The sequence below is a fragment of the Medicago sativa genome, chromosome 7, assembly GCF_051527215.1.
Source record: "Medicago sativa cultivar Bolivia chromosome 7, Bolivia_mono, whole genome shotgun sequence".
NCBI lineage: Eukaryota > Viridiplantae > Streptophyta > Magnoliopsida > Fabales > Fabaceae > Medicago > Medicago sativa.
In genome coordinates, this window is record NC_140755.1 from 61995797 (window position 1) to 62019485 (window position 23689).

The 23689-nt window shown below is 35.5% G+C and overlaps 1 pseudogene; it reads left to right on the forward strand.

Annotated features, from left to right (window-relative positions):
- The first annotated feature begins 8119 nt into the window (after nt 1-8119).
- LOC146907443 (F-box/kelch-repeat protein At3g23880-like) lies at nt 8120-9290 on the forward strand (annotated as a pseudogene).
- The last annotated feature ends 14399 nt before the right edge of the window (nt 9291-23689 follow it).

Below are 23689 nucleotides of genomic sequence, written 5' to 3' on the forward strand. Positions count from 1 at the left end.
TCAATCCTTTGCAAATCTTCTTCCCTCAAGGCAAGGCTTTAATTTATGGTTCTTCAAGATCATGGAAGTGGAGTTTGTTGAATCTTTCCTTTGCTCTCATCTTTCATGCCACTCTCTCTCTCTTTCTCTCTTCACCAATCTTTCATGACACCTCCATATGGTAAGCTTCCACACTTATTCCTTTATGGTCACTCAAGATTAAGGAAGTATGTTTTATGTTTGATTCTTCTATTTTCTTCTCTTGAAGAAGTGTTGGAAAAGACTAGGGTTTGGTGTATGGTGAAGATGGATTCCAAATTGGTACAAGGAATGGTCTCTACATGATCAAGGTAATAATATTAAGCTTAAATGGATTGATATCTTTATCCTTCCTCACAAAGAATTCCTCTTGATTTTAAGGTTTGATTGTGTGTTTGAGGGTGATGTTTGGAGCATGGTTTGAGCTTGGTAAGGTGTCTTGGTTTGCAAGGAAAGGATGACAAGTTGATTGGTTTAAGCAAAGGAAGCAAATGGAACAAAGTTAGGGTTTTGGGCTTGGAACTTTGTGATGCTTCAAGAACTTGACTAGGTGAGTTCCATAGATAGTTTTCCCACCCTTTGGGAGTATGTTTATGCCATGATAAATTAATATAAACCACATGAGAATTCTAGGGTTTTCAAGTAAAAGTTTAGTTGCCCTTTTTGCTATGCTTGCTATAATTGCTGATAATTGCCTTGAAAGTGTTTTACAATGTTTCCTATGACCTCCAAGGGTCATAACATGATTAGAGACACTTGGTTGAGGTTTTTGGGTCAAAAACACCATTTTATGCAGGTCTGAACTGTCATAACTCGCCACGGCGAGTAAACAGCTCGCCATGGCAAGCAAAACACTCCACCTGGAGTGCTGCTCGCCACCAACTCGCCACGGCGAGTAAGTGAACTTGCAACGGCGAGTAAAGGATCTCGCAATGGCGAGCAAGTGGTACTTTCTGGTACTGCTTGCTCGTTCTGGCAGGTTCGGTGTTTTCCATTCCGGATCTTTTGAGCAGTCTTTTTATAAGTTAAACCCCTCAAACCAAGGTCCTAAATGATGATCAAAGAAAGTAAGATTTTTATGATAAAAAGGCAATTATTATGCAAGTTAGTAAGACATGGCATACGAGAGATCATATTATGAATCGGGTAGCAAGTTATCCTTAAGAAAGGGAAGAACTAGAGCCTCGGTATAGTTATCGAGAACTAGAATAGTTAGTAAGATTAGAATGCTATACATTAGTATTATGCTTGATTAGATGTAAGGTGATAAAGTATTATCTTATTAAGAAGCAAGAGCCATACGAGTATGGCAAGACGTGAATCGATTTCATATCCATTCACGAAGTAAGTTAAGCAAGCATATAGTTACCTCTAGTGGGATCGTCTAGGGATCCGAGGTAAAAGAGTTAGTATGTTTAGGTAAAACCTTCATACATGCATAAGACTAAGATTTTAATAAGAGTGTTATGTCTCTTGAATTCCTTCCAAGGTTGGGTTCAAGGGGTTCCCAAAGGGTAATGGTTAAGCCGAAAGGGAGCCGCATCTCACTAAGTTAAAGTGTCGTGTCTTTTATATTCCTTCCAAGGTTGGATATAAAAGGTTCTCCAAGGGGAATGGGGTAAGCCGTAAGGGACCCGCACGTTCACTAAGGGAGTCCGGTGCGCTATTGCAAAGCTTTTTCACCGGTAGTAAGGGATTAACTTCCGGGGTTACTCCACTCGGAACTAATCCGTAAAATGAACTCAGATAAGTTGTTTGTTACACGCTAACATAATCAATGAAGCTGACTTTGCATATTTATTATACATTTATATGTCATGTCATAGAGCCTTGGCATAGACTGTCAAGAATTAGAAAGAATAAAGAAGAAGATAGTCGAGGACTAGCAAGCTAGAAAGAGTCACTTTTGTGGCAAGATTAAGTTAGATACAATTTATTCAAGTAAGCAAGTAAGCAAGTGAATAGAGTTATACCGACGACGATCTTAGATTTTCCCTAATCGTCCGGTTTAGAGTTGTGTCATGACTTTAGCAAGTGAAGGCCTTGACGCGTAGATAGTATCTTGGCATTGCGGTTTTAGTTTCCTCTTAACCGCCATGACACGTGTGAGATGAGAGGCCTATAACAAGTTAAGAATATTATGACGGCCCTAGTATGCACCACCGTCTAAGAAAGCAAGTCCCCACACACGTATAATCAACCGGCATGTTGTAATGTAGACACGTGGTGACCGTAGGTTTCCCTTGAGGTTACCTATAGCCTAGAATTTAGGGGAACTCACTGAGACATTATGTCTCATCCCAATCCTTATTTGTTTCAGATATCAGGTTGGACTTCAAGGTAGTAGCCGGATGGATTTTTGCAACGAGAGCTCGTTCGTACCCGAAGTATGAAGATTATGGATCTCAAGGATGTATTTATGTTAATTTAGCCAAGTTATGATGTATTGATAGTATACGAACGTGTTATGTTGTATATAAATTCATTCGAAGTATTTATGTTGTAAAATTTTAATGTATCCAGTACTAAACTTAACGCACGTGCTAGACTTTCTAGATACGTCTAGTATGGGTGTTACATACGGTCACCACGTGTCTACAATACAACCTGCCGGTTGATTATACGTGTGTGGGGACTTGCTTTCCTAGACGGTCGTGCATACTAGACCCGTCATGGGTACTTCTTACCTTGTTATAGGCTTCTCTTCTTATACGTGTCATGGCGGTCAAGGGGAATCTAAAACCGCAATGCCAAGATACGCTCTACGTATCGAGGCCTAAACATAACATAATCATGACACGATTCTAAACCGGACGATTAGGGGAAACCTAAGGTCGTCATCGGCATAACTTTCTTTACTTGCTTCTACTTGCATGAATACGTTGTATCTAACAACATATCATAACTTATCACAAATAGTGATTTTTTCTATCTTACTAGTTCTTGACGATCTACGTCAAGGCTCTATGACATAACATATAAATGTCTAATAAATATGCATAGTCAGATTCATTATTAGGTTAGCGTGTAACAAACAAACATTATCTGAGTTCATTTTACGGATTAGTCCTGGGTGGAGTAACCCCGAGTGCAATCCCATACATGACCGATCAGACCTAATTAGGGTACATCAGACTCCCTCAGTGTCGTACGGGTCCCTTACGGCTTGAACCGTTCCCCTTGGAGAACCTCTTGTATCCCCCTGGAGTAGATAACAAGAAACAAGAACACCTACACCTTGTTATAATCTTGTTCTTATGCATTCATGAAAGGTTAATCCATACAAGATAACTCATTTACCTCGGATCCTTGATCGATCCGATTAGTAGTAAACTACAAACTTATTCATTCTTGTTCATAAGCGTAGAAAATGTTCTTCACATCTTAACATACATATGCATTCATGATTAACTTTATAATTCTCAAGTAACTATGTTAAGGCTTTAGTTCATTCCCTTTCATTAGGTATTACTTCTACCCGATCAACAATTGCTATAAGTCTCGCATGTCATGCTTCACTATACAAGATGAATACTTGCTTTACTTTCAAGAAAACATTTAAAAGCCTATGCCTAGGAGTCTTGTCTTGAGGGGTTACTTGTGTAAAAAGACTGTTTAAAGAAAACCGGCTCGAAGAATGACAAAAAGGGGCCTGAGCCGAGCAAAACAGTGTGTTGTGCACTGTTCACTCGCTAGGCGAGTAGACTAACTCGTTGTGGAGAGTTGAGGGTGAGCAGGACCCCTTGTTCTGTTGCCTAGCTCGCCTAGCGAGCAATATGCTCGCTCTGGTGAGTTGTGACAGTCCAACATTTATAAAAATGGTGTTTTTAACCCAAAAATCTCAAAACCAAGTGTCTCTATGCATATTATGACTCTAGTGGTCATGGAAAACCTGTAAAACAGTCTCAAGACAAGTATTCACAAGCATAGCAAGCATGGCAAGAAAAGGGCAACTAAACTTATACTTAAAAACCCTAGAATTCATATTATCTTACAAGAGTAAAACATATAATCTCAAGGGTGGAAAACTATCTAAGGAACTCACCTAAACAAGATTCTTGTGACAGCTCCAAGTTCCTAGCTCAAGTAAACCAAACCCTAGCTCTTGATCACTTGCTTTCTTTCATCATAACATTCAATCTTGTTATTCTTTCTTGCAAACTAAGACACTTTGATCCTTGCTTGCTCATCTCCATTCCAACTCAAAGTTTCCTTCACCAAAACCCTAATCTCAAGAAAATCTCTTGCAAGGAAAAGTAGTGAAATCAATCCATTCCAAACTTCATGTTACTTCTTTGATCAAGATGAAACCATAACATGTACAAGCTCAAGCTTCAAACATCACCTTCACTCAACACCAATCAAACCCTAACTTCTTGAATCCATTCTTGAGAGGAGAAATAGAGGAACCAAACTTAAACCAAGCTTCCATATGCTTAAGATATCATGAGAGAACATAATCTAAAAACTTACCAAGAGAAGATGAAGATTTAAGAAGGATTTGGTGGAGAAGAAAAGGGAGAGTGGCATGAGAGAAGAGAGAAGGGAGAGGAAAATCTTTTGCCAAAACCTAGAGAGAGAAAGGATAAGGAAAAATGAGATATTTTGGTCCAAACTCAAATAAATATCCTTTAAACGTGCAATTACCGAAATGTCCTTGCCTCAAGCATGTTTAATACGACACTGATACTTAACTCGTATTAAGCTGACATTACGTAATAAATATTCTCCATACTTACTTTCCTTGAATTTTACTCTTCTGGCACGATCGACTGGTACGATACTGTCAGGCGGGATATTACAAAAACCCTAGGTTTCATACTTAAATTAACAATAATGAATAACTAAGCAATAAATACTTCCATGAACGAAGAAAGAACTTCAAGTTATCAATCCTACTAATCTTTTATGGATCAATTTTCAAGATTACTGACACGGACTCTCAATTGAAAAAGATTACGAACAAACAAGTACAAATTAAATCGGCCTCAAGAAAAGCATATCTGAATGAAAACTTTATTAATTGAATCCAACAAATAAGAAGGGTTTAATCTTTGGAACCCTAATCATAGAGGTTTAGTTGCTCCTGGAAACATACATCATAACAAGAGAATTAAAAAACATACGCTAGAAAGATTAAAAGGAGGAAAAATTCCGCCTTAAATATCTGATGATTGAACATTGCTATGAATTGTCAATGTTTATGAATGAATAAAATAGTGTACAAGGGTCTATATTCATAGTATTAGGTTACTTAGGGATTAATAGATGAAAACTGAGCTTTATCCTCCGATCTAGCTTGGAAAACAAGCGAAAAGTGGGTTCTTACCCGGAACCAGGCACAAGGCTTATGGGGCAGCAAGGAATACTCGCCCCAGGCGCTGGGCACATGAGGTAGCCCCTCGGGTACGATTTCTTTCATTTTCTTCCCGTTTTCGGTCGTTCTTTCGTCTAAAAATTCCTTGGAACTTGAAATGAATTTTCTTCACTTTGTATTGTCTTCAACAACCTTCTAAGAACCCTTGATCTTCTATTCTTCATCCTTGATCCTTCACATGATGTCTTGATTTTATGATTTACATGATTCCTCACTAGAAAACACTCAAAACATCTATGGAGTTGCCTGATCTAGGATAAAACTGAATTACAACAACTCAAGTGAAAACAATAGAATATGTTCCTCAAACCATGGACAACTCCTCTAACTCTCATCTTATTTGACACACCTTTACCGGCGAACACTCACAGTACTTAAGATGCAACATTGCTAGGTTGGTCATCAATAGCTCTCCATATGAAAAGAGGTTGACTCGCGACTTATGACAGAATCCTAGATAAATCTTGGTGCATCTCTAGGCTCTTCCAAGATCCTGTTTAAGTTCAAGCAGTATTTTCTTGTCCCAACATCCTTTCGGTACTTAGGGATGTATCTCATATATAAAAAAAAAATAGTTTCATTCCCATATCCTGTCAGTCTCAAGGAATTTGTCAATGAATATAAAGTAGCTAAATTTTACTTCAAATATTAGCATTAAAATAGTTTGTTTAAAAGAAGCTTTTAAGGTTGTAACAAACTAAACTTGCAAATATAATTATGGCTTAATTGCACTTTTGACCCTCTATCTTTCCAAAAGTTGCGGTTACAGCCCCCTAACTAATTTAAATACAAAACAGCCCCCTAAGTATTGATTCTTTGGCAGTTTTGGCCCCCAAGGCTGACGTGGCACCCTAAGTAAGGTGCCACATGACATTTTTTTTATTTTTTTGGCCTTGGGGGGGCCAAAACTGCCAAAGATTCAATACTTAGGGGGCTGTTTTGTATTTAAATTAGTTAGGGGGCTGTAACCGCAACTTTTGGAAAGATATGGGGCCAAAAGTGCAATTAAGCCTATAATTATTACATAATCATTCTTTAATCACAAAAATGTTTTAGCTCATAATGAACTTAAACACAAAAAAAGAAATGGAGAAGATAATAGTTAAAAGCATATTTGTATAAATAATCATACAATAGTAGAGTTTATAAAAGATAAATTACAATCCTTTAAGGATGGATGTGAGCCTTTTGCATCACTCACTTAATTAACAATTTACTCTAAAGACTCTAAAACTTAGCTATGATGCTTTCTAGATGAGATGGATGAAGGTATGAGATGAAGAAAAGTGATTTAATTTGAATCGCTAAGATGATGGCTAGGGTTGATGAGGTTGCTGCCTCCAATCTCTATTCTATTCTATTCAACGTAGTACACCACTAGCACACCCTTTCAAATGAAGGTTTGTTTTCCTTTTATAGTACAAGTCTTTTCTTATCTTTTAGTGCTTTTTGGTATTTTTTTCATGTAATGGTTTTTGCCTTAACCATTAAGCATAGGAATGTACCTTATCCCTTGGTGTACTATTTAATTTTGGGCCCACTTTAATGCAAATCAGTTAGACCAAGTCTGATACGTTGCAATGTTGTAGCTTCCTACATTGCTAGGCTCTGTCCTTTAGCACTTTCTACTATGTGCTGTCAGCCTTATCTCTTGGGAATCAACATATTCCTTCTTCCTCGTACTACAATCATTGGAGCTAGCTCATGTAAACTTAGTCCTTAAGACTTGCGAATAACAAACCTAAGGTCGTACACTTCAGAGCATGCTTTCCAACACCGTATCTTTGAAAAATTCAAATTTTTTACAAACTTTCCACTTCAATACTCTTTAAGACCCAACCTTAATTATACTATGAGTTGTCCAACAAGAACAATAACAAGACAAATAGTCGGCTAGTCCAAGGTTCACATCTCATGTCGAAGTGTTATGCAGCATATAAGACTATACATTTTGCAGCATCACAGAAACTACCTTGTTCCCATCTCACGAATTCACTAGGCACCAACGTACTCCACCGCCTTAAGCATCAACAAACTATCATCTAATTACTTGGTCGTTGATTTTTTGTTTCTATCTAACCATCGTTTTGATATTTTAAGATACAATTTTTCAATTATACCCTGTCTCATTTACTCATACTCCTTTTCAAACAAAGTCTTTTTTTTTATTAACTTTTGTTACCTATAATAACAGATCCATCATATGTATTTAGAAAATTCAAGTTTGTTATTTTTTTCCTTTTAAACAAAGTTTTTTGTTTTTTAACAAACTTTTGTTATATATAACAATGGATCAATGAAGAGTAGATATTCTATAAATATGGTTGTAACATTGTTAAAAAATTTAAGTCCAAATTAGAAGGACACGGTTATACTTCGATTACTGCGAAGTTGAAATTTTTTATATTGCTTTACAATTATTTAAATTAAAAAGAAAATTGTTTGTTATGGAAGAGATAGAGTGCACATAAAAAAGGAGTTTGTTTTTTTAAGAAAATAAAAGTTTGTTGGAGTGAAACAATTGTTTGTTACAGAAGAAAAATATGGAATCAAAACTTCCTTAAAAAAAATATATATATGGAATCAAACTTATTGAAAAGAGAACATGTCTTCCAAAAATGTAAAAATTTATCGGCGGATTAAATAGGGTTTACATAGGTATTAGGGTTTGTCAAAAAAAAAAGTATTAGGGTTCAGCGTTTCAGCTCCAATTCTCCAAGCAGCATGAATCTCCTCCCTCCATCTCAGTCGCAGGTATTCCTCCCAGATGAACTTATTGCGGAAGTGCTTTCCTTCCTTTCTGTCAAATCTCTCATGCGGCTGAAGTGTGTGAGTAAATCATGGAAGTACCTCATATCCGAACCCTCCTTCGCTAAATTGCACTTTAACAGAACTACACAAGATGCAGTCTGCACAATTGTATCATACAATCGGTATACCATGTTTTCCCAGGTTGTGTTCTTCACAGTCTCTCTTTCCTTTCCATAAAAACCCTCCAATCACTATCAATCATCCAAGAGATTCTTACTATCAACTGACGGACAAGGACGGCCACACCATCGTTGGTTCCTGCAATGGATTGCTTTGCTTATTCGGTGGAAGTGGGTATAGAGCGGACGAAGGGGGGTATAGAGAGAAATGGCTTCGTGTTTGGAACCCGGCCACGAGGACAATATCGGAAAAATTAGATTGTGATGATGGCCTAGGTTTCCCTTTTCATTTCACATTTGGTTATGATAATTCAACAGAAACTTATAAGGTGGTGTATTTCACTCCAAAGACAACAAATGTAAGAGTTTTTAGTTTGGGTGTTAATGTTTGGAGAAATATCCAAGATTCCCCTATGATTCATCATCATCGCCAGATGAAGGTTGTGCATGTGAGAGGTAGTGTTAATTGGTTGGCAATTCACAATTACATTGGTTATGATTATAATTGCAAGGGTATTACTATTGAGCAATTTGTGATTATTTCACTTGATTTGGGTACCGAGACACATACTAAGTTGTTGCCTCCTCATGGTTTCAATGAAGTGCCAATTGTTATACCAAATCTAAGTGTCTTAAATGATTATCTTTGTTTTTCTCATGATTTCAAAAAAACTCATTTTGTTATATGGCAAATGAAGGAATTTGGAGTTCAAGAGTCTTGGACTCAGTTATTCAAAATTAGTTATCAGAATATCCAAAGTGATTATCACGTTGATGACTTGTGCCGTTGTTTGTTGCCATTATGCCTTTTGGAGAAGAACGATAAACTATTATTGACCATAAATGATTATCTTCAAAGACCACCAATTCTCTATAGTTAGAGAGATAATAAAGGAGAAATGATCAATATACCTTGGTGGTCCAATGGTCAGAATTATGTTGAAAGCTTGATTTCTTATTGTTGAAAGTAAGTTCCTTTACAATGATTTACTTGTTTGAATTTGTGCTACTATATGTATGCTATATAATAAGTTGTGTGATCATTCTCTTATGATGACTTTGATTATATTACTGAATGGTTATGTATCAGCTATTGTTAATGGTTTGGAAACTTTGAACCAATTATGCATTTCATTTATATTTAACAAAAGTTAGAAGATGATTTTACGTTACTTGTATGATCATGTTCGCATGGTGTATTTGATTTGAATTTGATTATATTTTTGAGTGATTATGTATTGGTTATTGTTAATGGTTTGACAATATCTGAATCTATTGAATCTGGTTTGCTTTTATATTTAAGATGAATATTCTCTTGATGATTCTCCCAAAAACAAATTCATTATATATCTTGAATATTCTTTATTGGTTTGTTCTTGAAAACGTTTTAAATTTTAAACAAAACTTAAGTGTGATATAATCCACAACATGGCAGCATAATACATTATTTAATAACATAACCCCCATGTTACCTGTGGTGCAGGTTTGTATTCTCGGCGGCACGGTTGAAGGCTGTTGCTGCACAATACAGTGTTCGCCTGGAAAGGAATTTCTAATTAGATTAATGGACATTTTTTTTCTATTTCTTGCATTTGGTATTATTTAAGCCTAGAAAGGAATTTATTTGATTTCAACTCAAATTTCTTGAACTAGTTTTTTGTTGATATTGGATCATGTTTATATATGTGGAGAAAATAAAACTTAAATATGTCAGTGATAATATATTGGCTATGATTGTGATCCTAATCTTAATGAGTTTTGGCTAATTAGGTTGCATCTATGGCAAGCTTGATGAGGCTATGAGGCATTTTTGTCAGCAAATTCTCGTGTTTCGATGTATGTTTTATCATGACATGAACGAAAACGTCTTCTACAATCCATTTAGAAAGTCTTGTACTTGGTTCCTGCGCGAATCTTCTTAATTTAATTTTCTAGACTAGATTTAGGAATTTATATAGGGGGAGCTTTGGCCCAACGGTTACGTGATTGAAAAGCCATGGGTTCAAGTTCTTAAAACAACCTCTTGTGTAACGTTTGCGTACAATACACCAAAAGGCGGGACCCCTTTCCGGATCTTGTATATGCGAGAGCTTTAGTGCATCCGGCATCCCAATAGAGTTAGGATTTTATGTAAAAACTAATATCTCTCTAATTTTAGTTGTCATCGAACTTACCTTATAGTCTTTGTTATGTCAGTTTTTACTTTCTTTTCTATTTTAGTCTCTCAAACTCAGTATAAAATTTTCCCTATATATGATTATGATATTTAGTTTTTTACTTTCGTATTTGGTTTGGAAATGGTTTAGCTTAAGGGGCTCCAAATCAACATGTTAAAGTTCATTTGTATCAGTCTAAAATAATGTAGTTTCTGCTTCTGTTAACAAAGTTGAGTTCAGGACAGTAAACTATTTTCTAGTTCCAATCACTTTCAACAGAATTAATTTAATAAGGAAGAATTAAACAAAATTCAACCTTTGTTAAACAATAACTTGAATCATAAATTGTCGATTTACTGCAAGCTCAATGGGAGCTAATAGATGGCTGCACTACTCTATAATTTTTATTATTTTAACCTGAAAATGAATATTATTGAAGAGTATGAGAGAAGTACAGATAGGACTTTTCCTTTAAAATTGGGATAAATACAAGGGGTACTAGAAAAAAACTCCCTAAAAAAGAAGACAAATAGGAGGGTTCGCAAACCACTTGTACTAGAAACAAGGGGGGCCTTTCTACGAACAAGGAACCATTTCCAATAGGTTACTTTAAATCATTAACTAAAACTTATATACCAACTTCCTTATCCGCAAAAAAAATTCCCATTTCTAGCCTCCCAAATCTTCTAAACGGTTGTACGCCGTATTAGTATTAAACCATTCTGATGCCTTTTGTTGAGAGAACCGGGAAGCATCGATATCACTCCCGTTCCCACCTATCTGAAAATATCATACCACACCGAGCTTGAAAACTAGCACCTACAAAACAATCACCATCCAAACTATTGATAAGAATTATCCTCTTTGCTAGATTTCCTCTAGTTTGAAGTCTTCCAAGAAAGAGTTGTCAAGCAAAATTTTGAACTATAGGCGGAGCAAAACTTGCCCAGTTAGCTTTCAATCCCCTTCGCAAGGCTGCAGACAAGACTTTCTCTAGTATGAATTTTTTTTATCAAGGGCCATATACACCAATTTTACCGAAAAATTAAACACCGGATTGATCAAGCACCCAAGTCCAACTATTATCCTCACGCCCAACTAAGAATCCCTCGATCTGGTCTTATAAATCGTGAAATAGAGATTTTTCTCATTCAAAAAAGTTCATCCGCCACTTCAAGTCCCAACTACAAGACCCTTCCACCACAGATCCCATCTCACTAATACTACACAAATTTTTGATACACAGAATATAGTCATGGTAAAGCTTCTCTAAGAGAAATATTTGAACATAAAGCATCATCCGAAAAGGAAGTAATTTTGCTATTCCCAATCTTTTGTTTTTTACAAACTCAGAGAACCAATTTTGATCTTCACCCTTCCTTACCTTCACAATGTCACATAAAAATCTTTCCACAATATTGAAGCATTCTTGTGAAGAAATTGAGACGAAACCCCACCTTTCCCGTATTTAGCCTTTAGAACATCCTTCCAACCAGTGGTGAAGCTATGCTAACAATAAAAACTGTGCCCATGGTGAACTTTGTTAACAATAAAAATTGTCAAGACAAATACATAAAATATATTTTATATATCTTTCTAGATTTTTCCCCATGATGAAAAAATTGCTAACTTCGCCACTGCTTCCAACTAGCCCTTTCCCCATCCAGCAATCTCCACCACCATTTCGAAAGAAGAAACAAATAAAAAAACTCTAGAAATCTAGGCCCACAACTCCTTATTAGTTCACATTTCTTTGACTGCCATGACCTAATGCAGAGTTAAAACCAATATATTATAAACTTCTTTTGCTCTTCCATTACATTATAAACCGCAAACTACTGAAACTAAGCCGTTCTTATCATCTACGATGCAAGCTTGATTTTGCATCAATAAATGGGAAGTGAATTTTCCATGATACTTCATTGGTTGATAAACGAAACTTGGTTTCTGAATCATGGTTGCTTTAGAAAAATGTAATAACAAGTATTATCAAACACTTCCTTGGTTATTCCTTGGTTATTGATTAAAAAAAAACAAAAGAAAAACACTTCCTTGGTTTAAAGAAAAGTTTGGCTTAAGAAATGATGTACCTCTAAGGCTGCCTATTATTAGACTATGAAAGCAAAATATAATGACAGATATCTTCTATGTTTTGTATTGTGTTCATCCATAATCACTAGCCCCACATTGAATAGTTGACCTGCACAATTGCAAAAGAATAGCCTTAACTTTGAGGAGATAACTAGGATAGAATGAAACATTGATCCAGCTCTAAATGGGTGCATCGATAAAATAAAATAAAAAACCCTATAGACAAAATATATCAGAGTTTTTCTTCTATCTCTATAGATTTTTTTTTTTTATCGAATGCACCATTTAGGAGAAAGTCTTGCTTAGGGACAAACCCAAATGCAAAAAGTTTGGGCACACTCACACATATGCTTATTTTTTAAGGATAAATTGGTTTAATGATTTTGAATGATTTGACTAATTTATTTATCATTTAATTTTCTTCATTGTTGTATGTGTGTCCAAATAATTTTATTGGTGTTTGTATCTATGTAAGACTTTCTCACCGTGTAGCTAAATCGGTGCATTGGTTACATTACCGTAAGACAAAATATCTCAAACTATTGAAATATATTAAAATATATAAGAGATATAATTCACTTTCATGAGATGTTTGTATTATTATATGTATCCATTACCTCTCCCCGTCATCATATTGATATCACCGCAAGTGCATGATTTTATCGTCAAAATAAAGTATCAATTCCGCAGGAACTTATATGATCACAATGGTAACCTTTTTCTCCCTAAATATGCAAACGAAAATAAATATATTTTTTTTGCTTTTAATAAAAGACGAAAGATGATTGAAAGACTATTTAATAATACTTTTGAAAATATCCAACGGTAAAGGAAGGTCAAAATCATTAGGGTTCATCATTACAACGAACAAACCAAATATTATTCCTTCTTTTTGCCTCGAAAATGCATGCCTAAAGATGATGTATTCTCTATTATATTGTTTACTCCATTTCTAGTAATAAACAAGTGTCTCACTAACACAAATCTTATTCTCGTGACAGTCCATGTTAGCTTGAACCATTAAACCCGAATACCCTTTTTATTTTAAATAAAATATTCAAGATGATTGAAAGACGATTTAATATTAGTCCGTAAAATATGTAGTGGTAAATGAGAGCCTCAATATCATTGGAGTTCATCATTATAACAAAAACCAAATCTTATTTCTACCCTTTGCCTTGAAAAATACATTCTTAAGGATAATGTATTCTCCGTTATATTGTTTACTCTATATCTAGTAATAAATAAGTGTCTCACTAACACAAAATCTTACTGTCATGGCAAATCAAGTTAGCTTCATCCACTTGGGTTGGCTTGGTGATTAGGATCATGGAGTGTTCTCCTCTCAAGGTCTCAGGTTCAATTATCCCCAATGTCAATTTCGATGGGCTAGTTTGGCTTTGTTTAAATAAAAAATACGCATTTTGACATCCCAAAAAATTTTAGGTTATTCTCATGCTTCTAACCTTGTGTCTAACTTTATAATTCCAGTAACCGTCTCTCATTCTCATTTATCAGAAGATTGCCTAAGATTTTGATAAGTGCTTAAAGCTAGATTAGGTGAATGTATTTCCTAATCAAAAGAAAGAACTAAGGATCATTGAAAGTTTGTCCTGAGAATACTTTTCATGATTACAAGACTAACGAGAACTACTCACTCTTCATAGTGAAGAGCGTAAACAAAATAAAATAAAGACAGCAAGAAAGTTAAAGGAGAAAAATAAATTGAAATAGAATGCAATAATGCAAGTGTTTTTGGTGGTAAGAGGTGTCAAAGCAAGGCAAGATTAAGCCTATTTATAAGCAAGACATTAAAATTTGCATGCAATTACATTAGTAGACATATAGTAAATAGCGGTTACACAAGATTGATCAAATTCTGAAAGAAAAACCACAAAACATGAATTTACACTGTTGTTACAACGGTGACCCCTTCATTGCGGGCAATCATAACAACTTCTGTATTTAAAAAGTTGACCACTGACTTCTCCATCATTAGGTGACGGCTTTTTATCTTTGGCGATACATTTTTTTATTTAATGATGAGTTATTTGCCACTACTTGATCATTGAAAAGGTTAATGACTTTTTAGATTCAAAAGCAAATCGAAAAAGAAAGAGTACAAATGAATCTCCACTAATCTTCATCTTAAACTCAGTTTTGATAAAATGGAGTAATGGACCTACAAAGACACCATTCAACTTCATTGGATCTGCTACAAAATCCACATAAACGAGAGACCTACAGGAGCTATCTTCTCCACTTTCCTTTCCATACAATAGTGGCGCATGTGAGGGTGATTGAGAGGAAACTAAGATTTTGATTTTTATTACTCACAGACACACAACAAGATTGAGAAAGAGGTTTTGATTTGGGTTTCATTGATTTTCTGGGTTTCCATATTAAATGAAGAACACGAAGAGGATGGGAGAATTAAGATGAACACATGGATTGGGGAGTAAAGATTGGGAAAAGGAAAACGTAATTAGGGATTCTGGACTTTAATAATTGAAACTCGAGGGGAAGAAAATTGGATCCGAATTTAAAAGGTTATATTCTGAATTTTGGAGGGGAAGAAAATTAGGGTTTAAAATCAAAGTTTGGGGCTTCTGATTTACAACATAAATTGTCTAAGTAAGATGGTGGTGGATGTGGTGGTGGCGACGAGGATGGTGGTGGTGACTAAGGAGGAAGGTGTGGTGATTGATTGACGAGGGAGAGATGACGATGGAAAGGAGAGATGGGGAAGAGGAACAAAGAGATGATAGTGGAGGGTGTAAAAGGAGATGGAGAACGAGGGTGGTGGATGATGAATGTCATAAAAGTGTTAAATTCTTGTTATATTTCATACACTTTTTGTTACTTGTTTTACAAGTTATTGAAGGAAAAGCCGAGAAATAAGCGTTAAATGCCTTATTACGCTTTACTTATCATTACTCTATCCATTTGTGCAGAAATAAGCCTCAAGACAGAGCTTAAAGACCAAAACCATGAAAAAACACTATTTGGGCAGAAGCTGATCCAGGAGAGATGCAGCTCGCACTCAAACTCGCAAATGCGAGTAGCAGATGCGAGCAACTCGCAACTGCGAGCTCCCTTACTCGCAACTGCGAGTTAGGGCGGTTTGATCCCCTCAGTTATGACGTGGCAGCGTATCATTGGTCCAGGCAAGCAACTCGCATCTGCGAGTGATGTAGCTCGCATCTGCGAGTTCAGGCAGGGCAGAAGTCTTTATATAGCCACTTGCTACTCTTTGGAGAGGATCTTATCATATCTTAGCTTGATATTTTCTTAGCTTCTCTTAGGTTTTAGTTTAGATATTTTCATAGGGAGAAGTAAGGTAGTTCTTCATTGAGTAAGATTAGTTTTGGAAGTTGGATCTTAATACTTTGTTGAGACATCACAAGTGTAATGAATCCTTCCTTTTCAATCCATCCTTGCATGGCTTCCATGATGATGAGTAGCTAAATACCCTTTGTTGGGATGAGAGGTACTTGATCTTGCTAAACATGTAATCCTTTTTATCTTGCAATATATGGTTCTAGCAATTTATATTCAATATTGTTGTTATTCTTGTGCTAATGCTTTCAATGAGATTCAAGATGCTTTGGACACAAACTCTTGAATCTTGAGCTAGAGTAGCAATATATCTTAGGTTAACTTACTTGACATCTTTGTTAATCTTGTGATAATCACCATAATCAAGAGTGAAATGCTTTCGGATATTTAATCAGGCTGGACACGGTCGATTAGGTTATCCGATTGACTTTGTTATCGTTTAAGGGATTTGGACACGAATGTTTAAACGATAACTTAGAAATAATTATATCGCTTTGGACACGAAGGATAGTTTAGAATTGATTGTGATAATGTTGTTTACAAAGCTAGAATTCATATGGATCATTAGGTTACGTGCGACGCTTGGTTAAGGAACGCTACTCCTAACAAGTTTCAATCCTTATTTATCTCAACTTTTACTTTTTGCAATTAGTTTAGCTAATCACATTTTATTTCAAACAAACAAGTACTCTTAATACTTTGAATGATAATCGATGTTAAACTGTCATTGATAACGCACTATTCCCTGTGGAGACGATACAAAAATACTTATCTTGTTTGATGCAAAATATACTTCATCAAAATGGCGCCGTTGCCGGGGAATGGTGTTTAGTTATCATAGATAGTACGATTGATTTATCGTTTTAAGCATTTGTATATAATTCGTAAATAGTTTTCTTTATTTGATAGTTGTTTGTATCCAATAACTTATCTTGTCATGTGCATGCATCCAAACATCCAAAAACAGAATCCAAACAGAGAGTAAAAGTTTGAACCAAAAGTACTCGCAACTGCGAGTAAAATAGCTCGCAACTGCGAGTTGAATGGGTTTTGACCATGTTGACCACCAAAACACTCGCATCTGCGAGTAAAGCTGCTCGCATCTGCGAGTAGCAGCAGTTCTGACAGTTACGAAATCCTATCCCATTAACTTGCTTTAACCACCCATTATCACCAATTATCATTTTATTTTCGTTTTGCTTTTCTCTCTCATCATTCAAATCAAAAAATTTCTTCTCTCTCAACCTTGGTGTGCCTCACGTATAACAACAAACCCCAAGCTTCAAAAATTCATTCAAGTCAATCCAAGTCAAGATTCATTGCATTTCATTTTCATTTCTGCACTTAGATTGCTCATTAATCAGGTTTGTTTGCTATCATTCTCTGCATGTTTCAAACCTTAGGGTAGTTGACTGTTCTGTTGATTTCTAATGCTGTAAAACAAAGCCCATTTGTTTGAGATGAGTCAAAATCATGCACATTTTCGTATTCCTTTCCAATTGAATCCACAAATTTGTTCTTTTTTTGGTTAACCCTTTTGTAAATAATTTTCAAATAAAATTAGGGTTATGTGGACCAATTCGAATTTCTAGCTTAATGCATGATTTTGCTCTTCTCTTTGTCAATACTAGGGTCGAAAATGATGTACTTAGGGTTAGGACATCATGAAACTGAAACAAATTTTGATAGGATTGAGTTGTGCCAATTTCTGGGCAACTCGCATCTGCGAGTAAATTAGCTCGCATCTGCGAGTAATAGCCAGAACTCGCAACTGCGAGTGCTTCTGCTCGCAACTGCGAGTTGCAGCAGAACTTGCTGCATGTTTCTGTGATTCAACCTGCAGTTGTGTTATTTTGTTCCATACTGATTTTAATTGTATATTCCATTGTGGTGTGGTATTTTTCTGGTTGTTTTGCAGGAATGGCACCTAAAAGAGTTAACACCGGTAAGAGAAAGCAAGGCGAGTCATCCGTACCTCAACCTCCAACCCAAAACCAGTCCTATGATCAAGAGAGATTTAGGACTAGGTACCACCAAAATAGGTACAACGCCTTGCTGAAACAGACCTTGTGGACTGAGAGAGTTGTTCAAATCAAACCCGATGGACCTTATGGCAATTATCATAAACTTTTCCTTGACCAAGGGTGGGCTAGACTCCTTAATCCCATAACCAAAATCAACGAAGAGTTGGTGCGAGAGTTCTATGCCAATGCCCTTCCTCAAAACCCCCAAACCGATCCATTCACCTTTGAAACTTTTGTGAGGGGTAGGACAATCAAGTTTGATCGTAATGCCATAAACAAATTCCTAGGAGATCCTTTCGACTTAGATGTTGAGGCTGAGGATGGGATTGATGATTTCCATAAGAAACAAAACCTAGGTCACTTCCTCCTTGATAACACCCATGATGAGATTAAAAAGTTTGTAATGTTAGAGGGGGAAACCTATGACAAAAGTGATGCGGGTAGAGAGCACATTGCCCAATATAAATTGATGAAACCACCGGCCAAACTTATCTTTCGATTCATCCTCCACAATGTCAAGCCTAACAGCCATATGGCTGATTGCACCATAGATGTTTGTCCCTTGATTTACTACATTCTCAAGGGCATTAAGGTGGACATTGCCCGAACTATTGCTTGGGAGCTAAAAATGGTTGTGCTTCAAGGCCATGGTGAGCCAAAAACTCGCCTATCTTTTCCTGGTTTGATCATGGGTTTAATCAAAGACACCCACATGAGGATGCCCGCTGATTATCATGAAATCATCAAAAACCCCATTGATGATGCCTTCATTACCCGTTACATCATGGGTCAATCTAAAAAGGGTAAGGGTAAGCAAGCTTCATCTTCTAGGGCACCTCCCTCACAATCCGAGCCCCAAGATGCACCTCTTCCATTCCCACCAGCAGCTGGTTTTGATTTTGCTAGCTATGTTCAATGGCAACATGAGAATAATGTGCTTAATTATAATATGATGTCGGCCATTCATCGAGAAAACTTGTACTTTCAGCAATCTCAATACATTATGCAGCAGCAATCTGGATACCCTCCGGAGATTATGGCACAATTCATGGCACCTCCAGCTTTTCAAGAATATGCAAATTGGCCTGAGGACACGCCAAAGCCTTTTGGAGGGGGTGGAGACTTTAGAGGTCATGAGGATTTGAACATGGAGGAAGATATTGGTGGTTTAGGTGATGATGATGATCCGGCAAATGTGCCAAGTGCTACTTCAACCCCTCATGGGTCAGATGATGATGACATGCAGTCTTGAGGAAGAGGAAAAGAATTGAAAGCTAGTTCTTCAAAGAGTGATTTTATCAAAGCTTTCATTCATTTCTTGCTGTCTTCCTTAGCTGTTATTTCTTTTCTCTTTTGTTTCTTTGTGAACAATATTCTGTTGGTTTTTATTTTAGCACATGAACTCATTTTATGTTATCAGCACTTTGTTAAGTATTTTGGATATTGATGTATGGTAACTTTTATTTCGTTTTAATTGGTATTATTATGTTCGTATTTATATTAGTATGGTTTAATTTTATTTTGTAGTATAATAATGTGTTAAGCATTTTTCAAGTACTTTATTTGGTTTTAATTTAAAAATTGTGGAAGTTTCTTGCGTATCACTCTTGCTTAATTTCAAATCTCAGATGATTGATAACAATTCATAGTTGTGATTAAAGCGCAAAGCCAAGGTACAAGTTTCCAGTTTTTCTAGGTTTTTACTCGAACATGGAACGAGTACTTTGTGCAAATTTCATTTCATTTAGTTCTTTACAATAATTTATTTGTTTGTGAACCATGTAGTACTAGCCTAAAGTGAGGAAACCTCAAATGTTTGTACATATGCAAGGAGACCGGCTTTCATTGTTTAACTCGGTTGTTTTATGTTAAATCCAATAATTGTTTTAAATTGTGTGAAGGCATGGAAGTGATCAAGGCACATTTTTTGTTATTGAGTGAAACTTACTTGACCACAAATAGCCTACCTTGTGAGAAGAGCGAGTATTTTCTAACCCACTTGAGCCAAATGAATCGGAGTCATCAATTATGAACTGTCAATTCATAAGCACAATGCTTGATGAAGTTGCCTTTAAATTTTTCAAAATTCAGTTCATTCTTGACGCACTTTAGGACTCTGATATGTTTTTAATTGTTGAACCCTAAAATTTCAATGTTATTTGTCCCTTTTGCCTTAGAGTAGAGGAACATTTAATTAGGGTATTTGTTGATTCAAGTTGGGGAGAGAAGGTAGATGTAAATCTTATGTCAAGTACTATGGTGTAAATTTATCTTTGATCAAGACAACATGTTGTTGTAAATACAAAAGAAAAGAAAAACAATGTGTACATGAAAAGAAAAAGAAAAAGAGAAAAAGAAAGAAAAATCCAAAAAGAAAATAAGTTGTCAAGATCAAAGTGCTTCATGTTTAAGCACCAAGGGTTTGTAATGATTGGTATGAAAGATTGTGAATTTTAATGGTTGATACAAGGAATGTTCCTCTTTGATAGGCTTTTTGATTTCAATTGCCCACATATGACATTTCTTTTGTAGCCAAGCCAAGTTATAACCCTCAAAGACCTTTTGATCCATGTTTTTATGCCTTTTGAAACGATATTTGGATGGACACATAACTTGATTGGAATGTTAACTTGATTGCCGGATGTGTGTTCATAACCCTCATTCATTTGATTTCAATTGTTTATCTACTTTCATAGAAGTGTGTTAGGTGTGGTTCGTAAATAAATATATTATTGTTTTGAAATGTTTGACATGAACTTTGTACTTAGGACTCATCTCATGTTAGTAGTAGAATTTTAGATTAGTTGGAAACTTAGACTTGCCCGCGCATTCACTTTTAAATCATTCATCTGAAGATGTTTTCAAAGCCTTGTGTACTTGTGTCTTGTCATTTACTTGTTTGATTTTCAATCCTTTGTTTGAGGACAAACAAAGAGTTAAGTTGGGGAGAGTGATGAATGTCATAAAAGTGTTAAATTCTTGTTATATTTCATACACTTTTTGTTACTTGTTTTACAAGTTATTGAAGGAAAAGCCGAGAAATAAGCGTTAAATGCCTTATTACGCTTTACTTATCATTGCTCTATCCATTTGTGCAGAAATAAGCCTCAAGACAGAGCTTAAAGACCAAAACCATGAAAAAACACTATTTCGGCAGAAGCTGATCCAGGAGAGATGCAGCTCGCACTCAAACTCGCAAATGCGAGTAGCAGATGCGAGCAACTCGCAACTGCGAGCTCCCTTACTCGCAACTGCGAGTTAGGGCGGTTTGATCCCCTCAGTTATGACGTGGCAGCGTATCATTGGTCCGGGCAAGCAACTCGCATCTGCGAGTGATGTAGCTCGCATCTGCAAGTTCAGGCAGGGCAGAAGTCTTTATATAGCCACTTGCTACTCTTTGGAGAGGATCTTATCATATCTTAGCTTGATATTTTCTTAGCTTCTCTTAGGTTTTAGTTTAGATATTTTCATAGGGAGAAGTAAGGTAGTTCTTCATTGAGTAAGATTGGTTTTGGAAGTTGGATCTTAATACTTTGTTGAGACATCACAAGTGTAATGAATCCTTCCTTTTCAATCCATCCTTGCATGGCTTCCATGATGATGAGTAGCTAAATACCCTTTGTTGGGATGAGAGGTACTTGATCTTGCTAAACATGTAATCCTTTTTATCTTGCAATATATGGTTCTAGCAATTTATATTCAATATTGTTGTTATTCTTGTGTTAATGCTTTCAATGAGATTCAAGATGCTTTGGACACAAACTCTTGAATCTTGAGCTAGAGTAGCAATATATCTTAGGTTAACTTACTTGACATCTTTGTTAATCTTGTGATAATCACCATAATCAAGAGTGAAATGCTTTCGGATATTTAATCAGGCTGGACACGGTCGATTAGGTTATCCGATCGACTTTGTTATCGTTTAAGGGATTTGGACACGAATGTTTAAACGATAACTTAGAAATAATTATATCGCTTTGGACACGAAGGATAGTTTAGAATTGATTGTGATAATGTTGTTTACAAAGCTAGAATTCATATGGATCATTAGGTTACGTGCGACGCTTGGTTAAGGAACGCTACTCCTAACAAGTTTCAATCCTTATTTATCTCAACTTTTACTTTTTGCAATTAGTTTAGCTAATCACATTTTATTTCAAACAAACAAGTACTCTTAATACTTTGAATGATAATCGATGTTAAACTGTCATTGATAACGCACTATTCCCTGTGGAGACGATACAAAAATACTTATCTTGTTTGATGCAAAATATACTTCATCAGTGGATGGTGGTGTGCTTCGATGACGAACAGCGTGATGGACGGCAGGTGAGATGGTGGTCGGAGGTAAGAAAGCCGGAGGGAGAAGAAGAAGCTCGAAGAGAGATGAGGGACTCGAATTCTGGAAATGTTTTTGTTTTTAATTTACTTTTTTAATTTATGTTTTAAAATTGTAAATAGTGAAAATAATTATAAATTTTAAGTGGATTAAAAAAATATTAAAATTACACAGTCATTATGACTTGTCAGTAGATTATGCTGACATGTTTAAATGAGGGACCAAAAGTGGAGGAATCTGAGATGACAGGACATAATCTAAATTTTTTTTTACAAGGACTAAAACCGGAACTCGCTCATATTGCAGGGACCAAAAGAGGTGAGGTATTAACCCTTATATTTGATGTACTCTCTATTGGAATGGAAAAAAACTATGTTCCAAAAACGTAAGAATTTATTGATGGATTAAATAGACAAAGAGAAATTCTTAAGTGAACCCTCACCTAACAATGTCATTTTTACACCCAACCAACCAAAACATGACATATCATCATAAAAATAAAGGCAAATTCTATGGTACATTCAAAAATTTGAGTGTACCGGTACACCAAATCGTTAAATTAATAATTAAATTAGTTATTTTTTGAAGAAAAAGAATTATTTTCTATCATTGACAATTGAAATAATTAAATCTTATTTACCAAAAGCTTCGACAAAATAAAATTTACTTTTTTTGAATTTTTATTACTCATAATAAAGAATATTGATTATTTTTTTATGAGAAAATTTTAGAATTTTAATATGATTCTTATAAACAATGAAATGATGTATTTTCTTATGAAATGATATTTTCTAAAATATAAATATTGACAAATAATTTTTTATTTCATAAATTGATCGTTAATTGATAAATTTATGAAATAAGAGTACCGGTCACCTCAATTTATGAGGTGTACCATAGAAGTTCCCAAAAATAAAATATACAAATTAAAATTAAAAAGGAAAAATATCGGTTCTCTCTCCCACTTCACTAATAGGAACAGTAAGCGGAATAAACACAAACACAACATTACAATTTCGTGTGAAAATTGCATCCCTCACCAGTGCTGCTAAAACTTGAATGTTTCATCAGTCACTTTTTTGTTTCAATGCTGTTTACGTCTGATGGTAGAGATCGGAGGTTGAAGACAATTACAAGACGTGGGATATGAGAGAGAAAATATTAATTAAATTATATTTTTCCCTTTTAATTTTTATATTTTATTTATACGATGACATGTCTTGTTTTGGTTGGTTGGGTGTAAAAATGAGGTGTTAAACTACAAAAATGGTTGGGTGTAAACGGCTCACCTAAGAATTTCTCATAGAAAAAATCTTTATTTATTTTCGTCAAACTACAAAAGCATTACTATGTTTGTCAAAAAAATAAAACAAAACAAAAGTATTAGGGTTCAGGTTTCAGCACCAATTCTCCAA